Below are 17611 nucleotides of genomic sequence, written 5' to 3'. Positions count from 1 at the left end.
CATCACATCAGAGGTTCCCCATCACATCAGAGGGCCCTCCATCACATCAGAGGTCCTTCATCACATCAGAGGTCCTCCATCACATCAGAGGTCCCTCCATCACATCAGAGGTCCTCCATCAAATCGGGGGGCCCTCCATCACATCAGAGGTCCTCCATCAAATCGGGAGGCCCTCCATCACATCAGAGGTCCTCCTTCACCTGAGATCAGGACCCCCCCCCCCTCCCATTACATCAGAGGTCCCTTCATCATATCAAATTCCCCCTTCATGTTGGAGCTCCCCCCCTCCTAGCACATGCCTGACATAAGAGTCCTGCGTGGCTCCGAAACATTGCATTCATCCTGATGTGATATGATCTTTTCACAATAAAACGGTTTTTTTTGGACTGCTATGCAAAATCCATGGTTTACTGGCGAACATCAGAGGTTCCCCATCACATCAGAGGTTTCCCATCACATCAGAGTTTTCCCATCACATCAAAGGTTCTCCATCACATCAGAGGTTCCTCATCACATCAGAGGTTCCTCATCACATCAGAGGTCCCCCATCACATCAGAGGTTTCCCATCACATCAGAGGTTCTCCATCACATCAGAGGGCCCTCATCACATCAGAGATTCCTCATCACATCAGAGGTTCCTCATCACATCAGAGGTTCCTCATCACATCAGAGGGCCCTCATCACATCAGAGGTTCCTCATCACATCAGAGGTTCTCCATCACATCAGAGGGCCCTCATCACATCAGAGGTTCTCCATCACATCAGAGGGCCCTCATCACATCAGAGGTTCTCCATCACATCAGAGGTTCTCCATCACATCAGAGGGCCCTCATCACATCAGAGGTCCCTCCATCACATCAGAGGTTCCTCATCACATCAGAGGTTCCTCATCACATCAGAGGTTCCCCATCACATCAGAGGTTCCCCATCACATCAGAGGGCCCTCATCACATCAGAGGTCTCTCCATCACATCCGAGGTTCCCCATCACATCAGAGGTTCCCCATCACATCAGAGGTCCCTCCATCACATCAGAGGTCCCTCCATCACATCAGAGGTTCCCCATCACATCAGAGGTCCTCCTTCACCTCAGATCAGGACCCCCCCCCTCCCATTACATCAGAGGTCCCTTCATCATATCACATTCCCCCTTCATGTTGGAGTTCCCTCCTCCTAGCACATGCCTGACATAAGAGTCCTGCGTGGCTCCGAAACATTGCATTCATCCTGATGTGATATGATCTTTTCACAATAAAACGTTTTTTTTTGGACTGCTATGCAAAATCCATGGTGTACTGGCGAACATCAGAGGTTCCCCATCACATCAGAGGTTTCCCATCACATCAGAGGTTTCCCATCACATCAGAGGTTCTCCATCACATCAGAGGTTCCTCATCACATCAGAGGTTCCTCATCACATCAGAGGTTCCTCATCACATCAGAGGGCCCTCATCACATCAGAGGTTCCTCATCACATCAGAAATTCTCCATCACATCAGAGGGCCCTCATCACATCAGAGGTTCTCCATCACATCAGAGGGCCCTCATCACATCAGAGGTTCTCCATCACATCAGAGGTTCTCCATCACATCAGAGGTCCCTCCATCACATCAGAGGTTCCTCATCACATCAGAGGTTCCTCATCACATCAGAGGGCCCTCATCACATCAGAGGTCCCTCCATCACATCAGAGGTTCCTCATCACATCAGAGGTCCCTCCATCACATCAGAGGTTCCTCATCACATCAGAGGTTCCTCATCACATCAGAGGTTCCTCATCACATCAGAGGTTCCCCATCACATCAGAGGTTCCCCATCACATCAGAGGTTCTCCATCACATCAGAGGTTCCTCATCACATCAGAGGTTCCTCATCACATCAGAGGGCCCTCATCACATCAGAGGTTCTCCATCACATCAGAGGGCCCTCATCACATCAGAGGTCCCTCCATCACATCAGAGGTTCCTCATCACATCAGAGGTTCCTCATCACATCAGAGGTTCCTCATCACATCAGAGGTTCCTCATCACATCAGAGGTTTCCCATCACATCAGAGGTTCTCCATCACATCAGAGGTTCTCCATCACATCAGAGGTCCCCCATCACATCAGAGGTTTCCCATCACATCAGAGGTTTCCCATCACATCAGAGGTTCTCCATCACATCAGAGGTTCCTCATCACATCAGAGGTTCCTCATCACATCAGAGGTTCCTCATCACATCAGAGGTTCTCCATCACATCAGAGGGCCCTCCATCACATCAGAGGTTCCTCATCACATCAGAGGTTCCTCATCACATCAGAGGTTCCTCATCACATCAGAGGTTCTCCATCACATCAGAGGTCCCTCCATCACATCAGAGGTTCTCCATCACATCAGAGGTTCCTCATCACATCAGAGGTTCCTCATCACATCAGAGGTTCCTCATCACATCAGAGGTTCTCCATCACATCAGAGGTTCCTCATCACATCAGAGGTTCCTCATCACATCAGAGGGCCCTCCATCACATCAGAGGTCCCTCCATCAAATCGGGGGGCCCTCCATCACATCAGAGGTTCCCCATCACATCAGAGGGCCCTCCATCACATCAGAGGTCCTCCATCACATCAGAGGTCCTCCATCACATCAGAGGTCCCTTCATCACATCAGAGGTCCTCCATCAAATCGGGGGGCCCTCCATCACATCAGAGGTCCTCCATCAAATCGGGGGGCCCTCCATCACATCAGAGGTCCTCCTTCACCTGAGATCAGGACCCCCCCCCCCCCTCCCATTACATCAGAGGTCCCTTCATCATATCAAATTCCCCCTTCATGTTGGAGCTCCCCCCCTCCTAGCACATGCCTGACATAAGAGTCCTGCGTGGCTCCGAAGCATTGCATTTATCCTGATGTGATATGATTTTTTCGCAAAAAAAAAACGTTTTTTTGGACTGCTATGAAAAATCCATGGTGTGCTGGCGAACATGTATACTTATCTGTGATATATCCAGTATCAAGCTGGTGATCCCTGCAGTACCCAGCACCCATAACAGATGTACCTAAATCCTGGAATGTGTGCAATGGGAATATGAACTATTCCCTCCTATGAGAGGTTTCCTCATTCGATGAGAGTCCCCCCATCACATCACAGGTCCCTTCATCACCTTAGAGCCCCTCCTCTTCACATCAGAGGTCCCTCCATCATATCAGATCCCCCATTCATGTTTCTTATTAGGGGTCTCCTTATCAGATCAGAGTCCCCCATCACATCAGAGGTCCCTCCATCATATCAGATCCCCCATTCATGTTGGAGTTCATCCTCTTCATATTAGGGGTCTCTCCTTATCAGATCAGAGTCCCCCGTCACATCAGAGGTCCCTCCATCATATCAGATCCCCCATTCATGTTTCTTATTAGGGGTCTCCTTATCAGATCAGAGTCCCCCGTCACATCAGAGGTCCCTCCATCATATCAGATCCCCCATTCATGTTGGAGTTCATCCTCTTCATATTAGGGGTCTCCTTATCAGATTAGAGTTCCCCATCACATCAGAGTAACCCCATAACAAAGTCTCCCAATCACATCAGAACCCCTCCTCTTCACATCAAAGCCCCCCTCCCATCACATCTGCAGTCCCTCCATCATATTACATTCCCCTTCATGTTGGAGTTACCCCCCCCCCCCTTCCAATTAGAGGTCTCCTCAACAGATCAGAGGTCCCTCCATCACATCAGTGTACCCCTATTACAGAGTTTCCCCATCACATCAGAGCCCCCTCTTCATGTCAGAGGTCCCCCCCCCTCTGCAAATCAGAGGTACCCCCATCATATCAGAATCTTGTCTATATATCAGAGCCCCCTTATACATGAGAACCACCCATCACCACAGAAAATAATCTCCACATTTCCACTTGATCGCATCTTTATCACTAACATATGTGGGGAAGCAGTAACCATGCCTAAAGTGATTCTAAAGGTTCTAATAATAAAAGAAAACAAAACAAACATGTTACACTTACCTGCTCTGTGCAATGGCTTAGTACAGAGTAGCCCCAATCATTGCTCCTCCCAATTGCAAAGAGCCCCCCACAGCAAGCCTCTTGCTATGGGGTCACTCAAGTAGGCTCGCTCCTGAGCCACGCTCCTGTGAATGGACATTGTCCATACATAGACAGAACGTGGCTTGACCCCGCCCCCTGCTCTTCTCATTTGCTCACTGGCTGTAATTGACAGCAGCAGGGGCCAATGGCTCCCTCTGCTGTGCAAGCCAATAAGGAGAGAGAGAGAGACCTGGGAGAGCTACTACTCTCATGCACATCGCTGGATCGAGACGGGGCTCAGGGGGCTGGGGGGAATGCACTGCACTCAGAAGGATTTTTTTTTTTACCTTAATGCATAGAATCCATTAGGGGGAAAATAACCTTCTGTCCTTAGAACCATTTTAGAGCCTGTGTTAGTAAGCTATGGAACTGTTGCTCTCCAGATACACATTAATGGGTATCCAAAAAAACAGCTAAAGCTAAAACATGCAAGTCAATTCAGGTCACCAGCAATGAATTCAGAATGATCTCAGAAGCATCTCAGTCTGATGTCATTTAGCCATCCACTGCATTTACCCATCAGCACAGATCTCAAGATAACCGAAGATTCAAATATTCTGCTCAGGCACGAGATCCTTGGGTTCTCACCAATACCGAGAGCCAGTTCGTGTAGTCAATAGTTACTCACAATCTTTACCAAGCACTAAAGGACAGAAAATGAAGTTCTCATCAAATTAAAGCCTCCAACACTTTTATTGCATCTTCCAACACACATGCTGCAACTCCGGCTAACGCGTTTCACTCAGTCAGGAGCTTACCCATGGAGACCCTATGGGTAAGCTGGTACCTTGGCTTTAATGACATCAGAGCTGAAGAGAAGAGGATTCAGGTTACCAATCGCATAGAAAGAGGAGCCTGCAGGAGAGAGAATGACATTTTTACAGGTTCCATAGGCAAAATCAACAATTTAACACTTGAGGTAAGGGGGGGGGGGGGCTCTGCAAGGGAAGATTTTTTCATTTACCCATAGTTCCTATTTAATCTTTTGCCGACCGCCCCACGTACATTTACTACAGGGCAGCAGCTCCTCTGTGCAGAATCACGTACAGGTATGAGATTCTGCACTTCTGGGTCGGGGGGTGCGCATGCCCGACAGCAGCGACCCACTCCCGCTGTAATTGGACAAAGCGGTAGCCAATAAGCAGATAAGTGCCGGCGGGACCCGCCGATCGTTCAAGGCAAAGGCAAAACAAGGCAGATCCCCATTCTGTGACAAGGGAAGGCAGTGATCCTGTGTTTCTGCTAAGCAGGAACACGGATCTCTGCTTTCCCACAGTTCAAGCACCTCCCCCACAGAGTTAGCAAGAACTCCCTAGGCCACAGTTAACCCTTTGATCACCCCTGATGTTAACCCCTTCTCTGCCAGTGTCATTAGTACAGTGACAGTGCATATTTTTTTAGCACTGATCACTGTATTACTGTCACTGCTTCCAAAAAAAGTGTCAGTGCCCAATTTACCTGCCGCAATATCAAAGTCCCGCTATAAGTTGCTGATTATTTATTACTAATAAAAAAAAAAAATTCCATAAATATATCCCATCATTTGTAGACGCTATAACTTTTGCGCAAACCAATCAATATACGCTTATTGGGAATTTTGTAATCAGAAATATGGAGCAGAATACATACTGGCCTAATTAGATTTTTTACATTATTTTATTGGATATATTTTATAGCAGAAAGCAAAAAATATTGTTTTTTTTTTTTAAATTGTTGGCCTCTTTTCATTTTTTTTTTTAGTATTTTTTCTCAAATACCACCAAAAGAAAGCTCTATTTGTAGGGGAAAAAAGATATCAATGTTGTTTTGGGTACAGCGTCGCACGACCGCGCAATTGTCCGTTAACCACTTCTTGACCTGAAAGATTTGTCCGCTTAATGACCAGGACATTTTTTTGCGATTCGGCACTGCATTATTTTAACTGAATATTGCGTGGTCGTGCGACGCTGTTCCCAAATAAAATTGATGTTCTTTTTTTTTTTTCCGATAAATATTTGATCACCTGTGCGATTTTTATTTTTTGCGCTATAAACAAAAAAAGAGCGACAATACTGGAAAAAAAAACAAACTATTTTTCACTTTCTACTATCTAACATTCCCCCCCAAAAAAATAAAAAAATCAACATTTTTCATCCTTTTAGGCCAATTTGTATTCTGCTACATATTTTTTGTAAAAAAAAAAAAAAAATCCCAATAAGTGTATTTTGATTGGTTTGCAAACGTTATCGAGTCTACAAACTAGGGGAAAGATTTATGTCATTTTTATTTATTTTTTTACTAGTAATGGCGGCGATCTGTGATTTTTAGCGGGACTGCAACATTGCGGCGGACAGATTGGACCCCTAACTGATATTTTTGACACTTTCGGGGGACCAGTGACATTACTACAGTAATCAGTGTTAAAAAGTACTGCACTGTTACTGTAATAATGACACTGGCAGGGAAAGGGTTAACCTAGTGGGTGATCAAAGGGTTAAATGTGAGCCTAGGGGAATTTTTACTAAATGTGGGAGGAGGGGCTTGTGAAATGACCATAGAGACATGTGATCCTATATAGAAGGCTCTGGGATCATTTCAGGGAGAAGAACAGTCAGATGTGTTTACAACAGCCGACCGTTCTTCTCTCTCAGCGGGGTGTCAGGCGGTATCAGAGCTGCCTGCTCAGTGCATCGGAGTCCCCACTGCTGAGCGGGGGCGGGAGCGCGCCGACGGCGGTGGCGCACACTCGCCCCCTAGCTGCAGGCGCGTGACAGGTGTAGGTCTACGTCGTTTCACGCAGGGGGGTAACACTGCCACAGTAAATCAGCGGCGGGCGGGCGGGAACCGGTTAAATGTGAGCCTAGGGGAGTGTTTACTAAATGTTGGGGGAGGGCTTGTGAAATGACCATAGAGACATGTGGTCCTATATACTGTAGAAGGATTACAGGCGCTCTGTGATCATTCCATGGAGAAGAACGGTCAGCTGTGTTTACAACAACTGACTGTTCTTCTCTCTCAGTGGGGAGCGACCGGGGGTGCCGGTGGCAATCAGAGCCGCCTGCTCCATGCATTGGAGTCCCTGCTGCCGAGTGGGGGCGGGAACGCGCCGCCGGCGGCGCGCACTCGCCCCCTAGCTGCATGCCGCGACTGACGTAGGTCTACGTCGCTTCGCGCAGGAGTGCCGCACTACCACAGTAAATAAGAAACGGGCGGTCGGGAACTGGTTAAATGTGAGCCTAGAGGAGTGTTCACTAACTGTTGAGGGAGGGGCTTGTGAAATGACCATAGAGGCATGTGATCCTATATAGAAGGGTCACAGGAGCTCTGTGATCATTTCAGAGAGAAGAACGGTCGGCTGTGTTTACAACAACTGACTGTTCTTCTCTCTCAGCGGGAAGCGATCGCGGGTGCCCCCGTGTATGGGCATTGCAGCGGCGTGCACTCGTCTTCCAGCACCAAGCGCCCGCGTGACCGACATAGGGCTACGTCGGTTCGCGCTGGAGGGCCAGCCTGCCACAGTAAATGCAGGCGATCCAGAAGCTGTTAAAGTAACGCAGTGCCCTATCGCAAAAAATGACCTGGTCATGAAGGGGGTAAAATCTTCCGGATCTGAAGTGGTTAAGAAACTGTAACAGATCAGGCAAGAAAGAGGGAAAACATTTAAAAACCATTGAACCCGTAGTTATGAATAATTAAACACATTACAAAAACCATTAACTTTTGAAAAGCAAAAATAGTTCAGAGAAATATTTAGCCACTTAGCCTGGGGATGTGTACTGTTAATTAACGATATAGAAAACAGATGGGAAATACTTGTTGCCGCAAGTACAACCATGGTAAGCAACCAATTTGAGAACATTAGAGCAAGGTTTCCCAAGTAAACATTTTAGAAAGATCGCCACCTTTTCCTCCTCCTCTGATAGGAGGATAATCGCAAACTGATAGAAAGGAAAATTGTATCATCAGACATTAGACTTCTGAAGACTCTTTCCGAAGGTTCATCGTTAAGGCTTCGTCTCGATGGGGACCAACTTCCTATTACCTCTCTTCTTCCTTAGCGTCATCAGCTTATGGAGTGTGGATTGTCACAATGCCACGTCAAGTAAGCAACCATAATCTGCCATATTTAAAGTTTATGTAGTCTCAATTGTCTGGATTTAGCATTAATGAACATATTATAACATCCAAGGATAATAAAGCAGAAGAGACAAGAGTTATAGATTATCATTACTTGGGAAGTCCTGTTGCTCCAGGCAGCTTTGGTTGGATGGATTGATGGATGGATGGCAACTTTGGGTGGGTTGGGTGGTTTTCTAGCCTGGAAGAGACTGGTGTGTCAGTGTCTCATTGACCATGATAGGTGAACCCACAGGGCATACATATGTGGAATGTTGAAGAATGAAGTGCGCAAACAAAAAATTAATTTCCAGCAGCAACCGAAACTTTAACTTTGATATACCACAAATCGGGTGGAAGAGTGAAAGGTTGGGACGTCATATTTATTACACTGGCTGGTGTCATCTTCTCAAGTGTTTTATTATGTTGAGTTGGTAAGGGTATTACCTCTCTTTTCTTTACACATGGGTGCCAAGATGGATTTGGTGTTTGCACGTCCTCTTCTTCACCTTCATTCACCATCAAGAAGATTTCAGCCTTTTTTTCATTTTGGACTTGTTTTGGACTGCACATATTTCCATACCATGTTTTTGTTCACATTGTGCACCATTTATAATATCTGCGTATATTTATTAGGTATTTTGTTCATTGTGTTTTCCCTTTTGGTTCAACACACATTGCTCACATCTAGCGCACCCATTTTTTCATACATATGTGGAGCCTGCTCCTCGAGGGACAGATGAGTTTTAGGAACAACTTGAGGAGCTGCTTAAGAGGCCCCCTGATCCTCACCTTTTATAGGGCTGAGAATGATTATCAATTTTGTTTAGCAGAGTACTAGAAATCTTAATAGTATTGTAGCACTGCCCCCTAGAGGGCTGCTGAGAATTGCACTTTCTGGATTCCCCTGGGTTACCTGTAACAACAATCTATAGAACGTATCACTTTAGACACTTGGCTCAGACAATGAAAAGTCCAGGGGATTTGGTTTTTGTGTTTTATTTAGAACTGGGATGGGAGAAGGGATGAGTGGGATACACCAACTATGAACAATTCTGAGGACAACTGACTGTAGTGTGTGCGGCAAGGCCCCTGCTTCACCTTGCCACTGAAGTGAAGATAATGGATATGGTCCTGATTTAGTTTCTCTTCAGGGTCCTAACTTGGCACCCCCTTTCTCACTTGCTGTGAGTGCTAGCCCCTGTCCACTGACTCTCCACTGGAGCGGTCCCCTTCCTGGGCAGACCCCTGGCAAGCTTCCCGGTACTCAGGGACACTGTTTTTCCCAAGGTGGCTCTGCCTTCATCTCCATCCGTCAGCATCCACTGGACCTCCTGGCTCAGCACCACAATTCTGGCTCACCAGGCCGACCGCCTGTGACCACCTTCCATACAGACAGGAGGAGAGACAGCCGTCAACCTCCTCCTGGCAGGGCCATCTTACCGAATGGGCACGCTGGGCAGTTGCCCAGGGGCCCCACTTGCCCGGGGGGCCCCATCTGCCCAGTGGCCCAGCCCCAGCCAAGCATTAGTCCAGATTCCCATGTGCATCCCGCTGCCAAACTTAGCAAGTGGCAAGCGCCTGTAGGCCCTGTGCTACTGTCAGGCCACTTGGGCTGTGAAGGGGGAGCCCACAACTGCAGGAATGCCCATTCGCCTCCACGGGAACAGGCACACACAGGACAGTCGAGTCTGACTCCTGTCTGTGTGTGTGTTCACCGGACCCAGCTGCCGAACTTGGGAGCTGTCATTAGCCTGGCTCTGCTGTACCAAATTTCGCCTTATCGATAATTTGCATTTTTATTCTCGTGGGGGATTGTATAGGCAGGGCCTCAGTGTACTGCATTGCCTGGGGGCCTATAATGCTCTTAAGATGCCACTGCCTCCTGGGACCTGGCTTCCCGCCCAAAGACACCCTGTCACATGTGCCCTTGGATTTTATAACATATCCCAGGATGCACTACTGTTTGTGCCAACCCACTGGGATAGTTACAAAAGCCTGTGTGTCACTGGCTGGATTTCCTCCACTGCCCAACAGGCTCCCCTATTGGATACAGTGGGGACAATCCCTTAGGCCAGATGAATCACATCCTGGACACATGCAACAGGCCTAACTAACAATCAGGCTCCCCTCGTAAGCAGATGGAGCAGACTTCGGTTTTCCTGCTGTTCCCCTGATAAGCAGGCAGAGCCAACTATCCTCCCTAACTAGCACCTATCTAGGAGGGTGCTACATTATTATTTATAGAAAATTGATCAAAGTAGCTAAAACTGGGGACTAGTTTTTCCAAATGCAAAGCAGTGTACTTGGGGAAATGCTCATAGTGTATTATATTGGGGGAGCAGCGTTAGCATGAACTAGAGAAAGAGAAGATTTGAGGGTGCTCATTTCAGATGATTGCAAGATGGGCAAACACTTTGACCAGACAGTGGAAAAAGCAAATTACATTTGTTGGTTCTTCACTACAGGTTATTAGCAGGAGGAAGGAGGTCCTGATTCCTCTATATAAATCTTTGGATGCACAGTATCTCACAAAAGTGAGTACACCCCTCACATTTTTGTAAATATTTTCTTACATCTTTTCATGTGACAACACAGAAGAAATGACACTTTGCTACAATGTAAAGTAGTGATTGTACAGCTTGTATAACAGTGTAAATTTACCGTCCCCTCAAAATAACTCAACACACAGCCATTAATGTCTAAACCGCTGGCAACAAAAGTGAGTACACCCCCCTAAGTGAAAATGTCAAATTGGGCCCAAAGAGTCAATATTTTGTGTGGATTTTTGAGCATGGAATTCACCAGAGCTTCACAGGTTACCACTGAAGTCCTCTTCCACTCCTCCATGACGACATCACGGAGCTGGTGGATGTTAGAGACCTTGCACTCCTCCACCTTCCATTTAGGGATGCCCCACAGATGCTCAATAGGGTTTAGGTCTGGAGACATGCTTGGCCAGTCCATCGCCTTTACCCTCAGCTTCTTTATCAAGGCAATGGTCGTCTTGGAGGTGTGTTTGTGGTCGGTATGTTGGAATACTGCCCTGCAGCCCCGTCTCTGAAGGGAGGGGATCATGCTCTGCTTCAGTATGTCACAGTACATGTTGGCATTCATGGTTCCATCAATGAACTGTAGCTCCCCAGTGCTGGCAGCACTCATGCAGCCCCAGACCATGACACTCCCACCACTATGCTTGACTGTAGGCAAGACACACATGTCTTTGTACTCCTCACCTGGTTGCCGCCACGTACATCTGACACCATCTGAACCAAATAAGTTTATCTTGGTCTCATCAGACCACAGGACATGGTTCCAGTATTCCATGTCCTTAGTCTGCTTCAGCAAACTGTTTGCGGGCTTTATTGTGCATCATCTTTAGAATAGGCATGCTTCTGGGACAGCCATGCAGACCAATTTGATGCAGTGTGCGGGGTAACAGACTGACCCCCCACCCCTTCAATCGCTGCAGCAATGCTGGCAGCACTCATACGCCTATTTCCCAAAGACAACCTCTGGATATGATGCTGATCATGTGCCCTCAACTCCTTTGGTCGACCATGGCAAGGCCTGTTCCAAGTGGAACCTGTCCTGTTAAATTGCTGTATGGTCTTGGCCTCCGTGCTGCAGCTCAGTTTGAGGGTCTTGGCAATCTTCTTATAGCCTAGGCCTTCTTTATGTAGAGAAACAATTATTTTTTTCAGATCCTCAGAGAATTCTTTGCTATGAGGTGCCATGTTGAACTTCCAGTGACCAGTATGAGAGAGTGAGAGCGATAACACCAAATTTAACACACCTGCTCCTCATTCACACCTAAGACTTTGTAACACTAACGAGTCATATGACACCAGGGAGGGAAAATGGATAATTGGGCCCAATTTGGACATTTGCACCTAAGGGTGTACTTAATTTTTTTTGCCAGCTGTTTAGACATTAATGTACGCTCACTACTTTACATTGTAGCAAAGTGTCATTTCTTCAATGTTGTCACATGAAAAGATATAATAAAATATTTACAAAAATGTGAGGGGTGTGCTCACTTTTGTGAAATACTGTAACTATAGGGAATCCCCAGTTAGAGGAATGAGGTCCTTATCCCCCTATATAGATGTTTAGATATCACTAGAGGGATCAGAAGCTGGAGAAGGGAGGTCCTCATCTCACTAAATAGATTATTGGATATCGCTAAAGGGGTCACCAGCGAGAGGAAGGAGCTGATTTTTCCTCTATATAGATCTTTAGTTATCACCAGAGGGGTCGCCATCAGGAGGAAGGAGGTCCTGATTCCTCTATATTCATCTTTATATCACTAGAGGGATCACCATCAGGAGGAAGGAGGTCCTGATTCCTCTATATACAGTGTCTTGAAAAAGTATTCATACCCCTTGAAATTTTCCACATTTGGTCATGTTACACCCAAAATTGTAAATTTATTTTATTGGGATTTTATGTGATAGACCAACACAAAGTGGCACATAAAAGTGGAAGGAAAATGATAAATGGTTTTCAAAAAATGTTTCCAAATAAATATCAAAAAAGTGTGACATGCATTTGTATTCAGCCCCCCCCCCCCCCCCAAGACAATACTTTGTAGAACCACCTACCATATCACTAGAGGGTTCACCAGAGGGGGAAGCATATCACTAGAGTGGTCACCAGCAGGAGGAAGGAGGTCCAAATTCCTCTATATAGAACTTTATATCACTAGAGGGGTCACCAGCAGGAGGAAGGAGGTCCAAATTCCTCTATATAGAACTTTATATCACTAGAGTGGTCACCAGCAGGAGGAAGGAGGTCCAAATTCCTCTATATAGAACTTTATATCACTAGAGGGGTCACCAGCAGGAGGAAGGAGGTACTGATTCTTCTATATAGATCTTTAGTTATAACTAGAGGGGTCACCAGCAGGAGGAAGGAGGTCCTGATTCCTCTATATAGATCTTTAGTTATATCTAGAGGGGTCACCAGCAGGAGGAAGGAGGTCCTGATTCCTCTATATAGATCTTTAGTTATATCTAGAGGGGTCACAAGATGAAGAAGTAAGGATGTCGTTGTTCCTATTTATTGAGTTTTAATTAGACTTTATCCAGTTCTGTAGATGTTAATCACAAAAAGATATTGATAATCAGGGCCGCCATCAGGTGGAGGACAGCTGATACACATGTAGGGGGCCCGGGCATCCTGAGGGGCCTGCGCCCAGGCCGGAGGTACTTACAACTGCTGTATCTGCTGCCTGCAGGCTTGATGATTGACAGATGTGATAGCTACTTGTTTCCGCCCCCCTCCTCCATCAGTTGCAGAAGGAGCGCATCCTGGGGTGTCCAATTGGCAGTGGTGAGTAGAAAGTTTGATGTTGCCCCGGCAATCAGGAAGTGTGCGGGTGAGAGGAGACATGAGGCGGGAGAGGTACCGGAGGCTGCTGGTCCTGTGACTGTTCTTCCAGCCCTCCTGCTGCGTGGTAAAGTAGCTGTCAGGGATGATAATCACGAGATGTTAAGGGTAAGGGCAGGGCTGCTGTTAGAAATCGTGGGGCCTAGGTACAGACTACCTGGCAGGGCCCCCCCAAGAAAATATTAAAGATATATTTAGCTAAAAATCACTATTATCAGACACAAATATAACATAACTCGCATAATTCCTGCTAAATCTAAAAAAAAAAACTATGTTAAATAACAAAGAAGATGAGATGAGAAAAATATACAGGCTGGGCAGTTGGAGCTCAGTGATCAGAGAGACAGAGAGAGAGAAACAAAGTTACAAATAAACTCCTGAGCAGAGATAAGTGCTGGGAGGGGGGCCACACAAAGGAGGGGGATTAGTGAGGGACAACTGTCTCTTTCTCAACAGATAAAAGCTGATAGCAGGGAGAGGGACAGATCAGATTCAGGTGCTGGAGGAAGATTTCTGTATTTATTGTCCATCACTAATCCCCCTCTCTGTGTGGGCCCCCCTGTGTGCTCGGGGCCCCCTACAAGAGGGCTGGTGGTCCCCCCCTATCAGCGGCCCTGGGTGAGGGACTTAGGAGAATTTCAGGTACCCATTAGCTGAGGAGGCAGCAGGAGGCGGGCTGCTCTCCCGCCCACTGCCTCCTTAGCCTATGGGTACACAGGGTGCACTGTCCATCACTGCAAAGCCTCAGGTTTCTTGCGTTGGTGGGATGGAATTCTTCTGCAAAGAAGCTGCTGCAGAGATCAAAGTGAGAGAGAAAAAAAAGAGCGTTTCCTTCAGTGGTAAATAATTTGAAGATGCTACAAAAACATGTACAGTTCATAGCCTGTGACCCCGCCCCCTCTAATGCTAGCCCCATTGCTGTCCTTTTAGCAGGGTGAAAGTAACTTTACATATGTGTTGTCACCATGTTAAAAGGACAGCAATTTGGGCAGCATTGCAGTGACTGTTATTAGTCTAGGCCGGTCATTAAACTAGCCAATGCTCTGAAAAGCTGTCCATGTAGATTGCTTTTCTTGGCCCCGTTCACATTCCCCCACTTCCTGTCCTGGTGACACAAAGACAGGACGTGATGGGAAATCTCCTGCAATGATATAACCCTGTTAGATAGACCCTAGTTATGTATAAAACGAAAGTATATACACTCGCCAGCCACTTTTTCAGGTACACCTTGCTAGTACCGGGTTGGACCCCCTTTTGCCTTCATTCTTCGTGGCATAGATTCAACAAGGTGTTGGAAACGTTCCTCAGAGATTTTGCTCCATAGTGACATGATAGCATCACACAGTTGCTGCAGATTTGTCGGCTGCACATCCATGATGCAAATCTCCCATTCCATCACATCCCAAAGGTGCTCTATTGGATGACATGTGGTGATGAGGAGGACAACATGGCATGGAGGAGGACATAGCATGAAGGAGGAAGACATGGGATGGAGGACATGGGACTGGAGGAGGAGAACATGGAATAGAGGAGATGGGACTGAAGGAGGAGGACATGAGATTGAGGCAATGAAACTGGAGAAATAGGAGGACATGAGATTGAGGCGATAGGACTGGAGGAGGAGAAGGACATGGGATGGAGGAGGAGAAGGATACGGGATGGAGGAGGAGGACATGGGATGGCGGAGATGGGACTGGAGAAGGAGGAGGACATGGGATGGAGGACAAAGCATGGGGGAAGAGGAGAACATGGGATGGAGGAGATGGAACTGGAGGAGAAAGACATGAAATGGAGGAGATGGGACTAGAGAAGGATAACATGGGATGGAGGAGATGGGACTCTAGGAGGAGAGCAGGGGTTGGAGAAGATTGGACTGGAGGAGGAGAACATGGGATGGAGGAAATGGGACTGGAGGAGGAATACATGGGATGGAGAAGATGGGACTGAAGGAGGAGGAGGGCATAGGATGGAAGAGATGGGACTGGAGGAGGAGGACATGGGAAGTAAGAGATGGGACTGGAGGAGGAGGACATGGACTGGAGGAGATGGGACTGGAGGAGAAGGACATGGGATGGAGGAGATGGGACTGGAGGAGGAGGACATGGACTGGAGGAGATGGGACTGGAGGAGAAGGACATGGACTGGAGGAGATGGGACTGGAGGAGAAGGACATGGACTGGAGGAGATGGGACTGGAGGAGAAGGACATGGGATGGAGGAGATGGGACTGGAGGAGGAAGACATGGGATGGAGGAGATGGGACTGGAGAAGGAAGACATGGGATGGAGAAGATGGGACTGAAGGAGGAGGAGGGCATAGGATGGAAGAGATGGGACTGGAGGAGGAGGACATGGGAAGTAAGAGATGGGACTGGAGGAGGAGGACATGGACTGGAGGAGATGGGACTGGAGGAGAAGGACATGGGATGGAAGAGATGGGACTGGAGGAGGAAGACATGGGATGGAGGAGATGGGACTGGAGGAGGAGAAGGACATGGAATGAAGGAGATGGGACTGGAGGAGGAGGACATGGGATGGAGGATATGGAACTGGAGGAAGACATGGGGTAGTGGATATGGGACTGGAGAAGAAGGACATGGGATGGCGGAGATAGGACTGTAGGAGGAGGACGTGGGATGGAGATATGGTGCTGGAGGAAGAGAGGGCCATGGGATTGGGGAGATGAGACTGGAAGAGGAGGACATGGGATAGAAAAGGAAAAGGACATAGGAAGGAACTTGGTGGGATGGCCAGTGGACGTGCCCTGGGCAATGTTGATGTGTAAGCTGTGTAAGGGGCCCCAAAATGTATTTTGGCTGCCCTGTTGATAAGATAGAGTTATTGGACAGCTCAAACCACAGTCATGTTGTATAATGCCAATCAGAGTGGGTTTGTGTGTTCACAATCATTCAGCCCATTCAGTTGCCCTTCCAACATTTTGAGTTTGCCGAGTACTGGAGGGTGGGGGGTGCTAATGAGCACCAATTATATTTGAATTGTTTTGCAGAGGGGAAGGATTAAAGTGCCACTGACCAACCAGGGTTGTGGAATGGTTTTTTTAGGGGGGGGTTTAAGTGCCAATGACTAACAATGATTAAAGTTAAAGAAATAAAAAGGCAAATGTAAGCAAGCCCAAATTGTTGGTCTCTTCCTTTAACCAGCTTACGACCACCCTATACCAGATATATTGCTACAGGGAGGCCGTTCTGTGCAGATTTACAGATATATGCATGATTCTGCACTTCCGCTTAGGCGGCGGCAACGATGCCAGCGGGCCGCTTATGTTGTGATTACTCACGGCAGAAGCTAGGCTGTGGGTGCCGGGCACTGGATATCTGCCGGCACATGCCGATCGTTGGGCAGAGACACAGGATATGTAAACAAGGCAGAGCTCTGTTCTGACAGGGGGGAAGGGATGGATTTTGTGTCCCTGTAAAGCAGGGAATACAATCCAAGTAAAAGTAACACACATTTAGTACATAAACACTGGCTAGGCACATAGTTAACCCTTTGATCGCCTTAGATGTTTAACCCCTTCTCAGCCAGTGTCATTAGTACAGTGACAGTGCATATTTTTAGCACTGATCACTGTATTAGTGTCACTGGTTCCTGCAAAGTGTCAGTTAGTGTTCGATCTGTCCGCCGCAATATCGCAGTCCCGCTATAAGGTCATTGATTGCCGCCATTACTAGTATAAATAAGAAATCAATAAAAATTCCATTATATATTCCGAAACTTGTAGATGCGATAACTTTTGTGCAAACCAATCAATATACGCTTATTGGGATTTTTTTTTTTTACCAAAAATATCTAGCAGAATACATAAATCTTTTACAAATTTATGAAGAAATTAGATTTTTAAATTTTTTTTTATTGAATATATTTTATAGCAGAAAGTAAAAAATATAATTTTTTTTTTTTCTGTCTGTCTTTTTTTGTTTATAATGCCTTAAAATTAGAGACGTGAACAAAGAAAAAATTTGTTTTGTTTTGTTTAGATTCGATATTCTATTATTTTAGTTTCATTAAATTCAGTTGATTCGTTCAA

General features: G+C 46.7%; 1 protein-coding gene and 1 pseudogene across 2 annotated transcripts in view; both read left to right on the top strand.

The window, feature by feature from the left end:
- Window positions 1-15054, top strand: part of CIMIP2B (ciliary microtubule inner protein 2B) — a 64038-nt gene extending 48984 nt beyond the window's left edge. Inside the window, exon 7 of the mRNA XM_082243816.1 lies at window positions 15044-15054. The gene's annotated coding sequence lies outside the window, so the exon portion shown is untranslated. The remainder of the gene's footprint in view (window positions 1-15043) is intronic.
- The window catches only part of LOC309550131 (proteinase-activated receptor 1-like), a 34267-nt pseudogene continuing 24734 nt past the window's right edge, over window positions 8079-17611 (top strand). Inside the window, exon 1 of the transcript in view lies at window positions 8079-8160. The product of the transcript in view is annotated as a proteinase-activated receptor 1-like (transcript). The remainder of the gene's footprint in view (window positions 8161-17611) is intronic.

This window comes from Pelophylax lessonae (genome assembly GCF_965119305.1).
Source record: "Pelophylax lessonae genome assembly, chromosome: 1".
Classification (NCBI taxonomy): Eukaryota; Metazoa; Chordata; class Amphibia; order Anura; family Ranidae; genus Pelophylax; species Pelophylax lessonae.
The sequence above is the reverse complement of the archived record's forward strand: the minus strand, read 5'-3'. Positions and strand labels throughout refer to the sequence as shown.